Consider the following 2,866-nt stretch of genomic DNA (forward strand, 5'->3'; position numbering starts at 1 on the left):
AGACTGGAGTACTTGCTGATGAAAATTCAGCTTTGCATCACAAAAATAAATTACATTTTAAAGTATATTAAAAAAGAGAACCATTATTTTAAATTGTAATAATATTTCATAATATTACTGTTTTTTTTTTTGTTGGTTTTTTTTGTTTTTAACTGCAGGCTTGATGAGCATAAGAGACTTCTTTCAAAAGCATTAAAAATAGTAGTGTTTCCAAACTTTTGACTGGTACTGTACATATATATATATATATATATATATATATATATATATATATATATGTATATGTAGCATTGATTTAGCACAATGGGATTTTATAAATGTCTAATAATGTCTATAAATGTCTCATAAACTGCACGTCAAGCATGTTGTCTGTCATTTCCTCTATGTTGTTCTTGTAGTGTCCGACACAGATGAGTAAATATGCTCGAGTCAGCAGGAGCAGTCTAAATAGAAGAACTAAAGATTTTATGCTATATTGTGCACTAATCATACTTGGGTGCATATGAACTTTTTCACAAAGAGCAACACTGGGAAGTTTAATGTTTATTAAAAATAAGGAGCAAGGAAAGTCTTGTAAAATCCAAGGAGCTGAAACTGAAGTCTTCAGGATCCACTGAATCCCTTTCTGCTTCTTGTGTTGAAAGAGATAAAGGAGACAAAAATGGGACAAATTATAGTAGCATATATTACATGTTGTGGTATTTAGTATTATTTCCCATTTAGTCTAGTGTGATTTGTTTTTGTAAATGGCTTGCTGCTTTTAAGCATTGTTTTTAATCTCACGAATAAACTTCCATTTCCCTTTTCCATCAATCCAAAAATCAGCTGAGCTGAAACATAATATAGACAGGTAGCTTACAGAAACACAGTGCCTAAAAAACTCCACCCATACGTTTTTGTTACTCAAATATGCAATCTAAAATAATGATTTTTTTTTTGTTATTGCACATTTAATGAGAAATGAAATGGATACTCATTTTATCACTTCCCTATCACACTCCCAAATTTTATATTTGACACCTGTTTAGAAGCCTTTACCTCTTATTACACAACAAAGGATAAAAATGCATTAATAGAACGGTTTTAACCATTAATAGGCTGTTCGTGGTTTGTTATGCACTACTAACTTTATCCAGTGACCTTTCTTTTATCTGATAACGTCCCCTAAAACTACTAATTTAGAGAGCAATAGTAAACTAGCATGCTTTAATACACAAGTTAATTTGATTCAGATGTACTGATAATATACAATCTTATTCTTTAAACGTCTTACCTTTTAAAAGTGCATCTCAAACGGTCTGTTCTACTGCGCTGCTGCTGCTTTCGGAAAATATTGAGAGGCTCCACAAGCCGCCATTGCTGTGTCGCAACTTCTCTCTATGGCTCTGACTCTGTCCAGGAGGAAACTCCTTTGACCAATGAGAAACCTCCTGCCACGCCCCTAACATCCTGCCACGCCCCAACCTCTTGCCACGCCCATTGCTCCAAGCTGCAGCTACCCCTGTCTCTTTTCAAATGCGCGTTGCATCTACGGTAGCCGTTATGTACCAAAAAGCTATGACAGGATGTCTTATAATAGCGCTTCCGAGTTTTTCTTCGGGTGAACAAACTTGAAACAACGAAAAAAGAATGTTACAGTATGAATTACTGACTGTGAAAAACATTAACTAAGGTAGTAATAAAGCCTTCTTTACTCGTTATATTTTTTGAAGTAGGCTACGTGCATTGTTAATCATAATCATCATCAGAGCCTTCTCTAATGTTACTTTCCTCAATAGCTGCTATTCATCAAAGAGCCTGTTTAACTTTTACTATAAATGTTCTTCTGCCTATATAATAAAGTACCTCTCTATATAATAAAAAACGTATAGTTTTTTATTATATAAATATTCTATTATTATTTTTCTGTCTATATAATAAAAAACTTCTCTAATGTTACTTTACTCAATAGCTGCTATTCATCAAAGAGCCTGTTTAACTTTTAACTATAAATGTTCTACTGTCTATATAATAAAGTACACAGCCAAGTAATGAAAAGAAAGCTTGTAATTAAGACCGTAACATTGACTTACCTGTCGATAAGAAAGCAGGCAACTTCAGCGTCTCTTTTAAAAGCTTTCTCCTGCATTAGCTATCCCGAAAATTCCTTTTACGGTCTATTTTGCACTTTTCCGACGACGAGGACTCCTTATCCTGTGACTCATATGTATGTATGAATGAACGGTGTATAAATAACCGTGCAGTGCAGCCTTTTAAACTTGCCGCGGCAGTGAAGCGCCTCTCTCTGCTCTGCTCCTCCGCTTCTGCTGACTTCAGTCACTGAACGAAAGCGCGTTGTGGAAACGCGTTGGCCTAGTACTTTTTGTCCCTCTCTGCTATTATAGTTTTTCAAGATGGCGGAACTACATGGAAGCCTCCGTGGACCTACCCGTCCCATGTATATAAAGATAATAAATTCTTCGTTTACGAGGATTAGTCTGATCATTGGCATAGGTATTTGTACACCATTGAGGGCATATTTATTAATAAAAATATTGATTTTAGATAATAAAATACCTAAAAAGCTACTTAATGTCCCTTTAAGACTACCACCGCTTAATAGAATAAAAAAAATGTTTCTGTTGCTGTCAGTATTGTTTTTGGAAATTAGGCTACATTAAAATGCAATGGTCTCGTTTCAAAAGCATTGGTCAATATGCTCGCGTCGACTTCACTGTAGCCTATATGTGCCCAGCTTCCTTTCCGTGAGTTCTGACCAAAAAATGGAAAATCAAGCGCTTCCGTTTCAGAGTCCCTGTTTCATGTTTGTTAGCCCAGGACATTTTACAAATCCAGACCAAACGATGTTCTACGGCCATGTCCGGAA

At 35.2% G+C, this 2,866-nt stretch overlaps 1 long non-coding RNA gene across 1 annotated transcript; it reads right to left on the minus strand.

Annotated features, from left to right (window-relative positions):
• Nucleotides 1-528: 528 nt before the first annotated feature.
• LOC311085823 lies at nucleotides 529-1,377 on the minus strand. The gene is made up of 2 exons (XR_014606971.1): nucleotides 1,274-1,377; nucleotides 529-631 (listed from the first exon to the last, which is right to left on the minus strand). It is a non-coding gene; the product is annotated as an uncharacterized lncRNA (long non-coding RNA).
• Between the last annotated feature and the right edge of the window lie 1,489 nt (nucleotides 1,378-2,866).

This window comes from Abramis brama, assembly GCF_963993115.1.
Source record: "Abramis brama genome assembly, chromosome: 6".
Lineage (NCBI taxonomy): Eukaryota > Metazoa > Chordata > Actinopteri > Cypriniformes > Leuciscidae > Abramis > Abramis brama.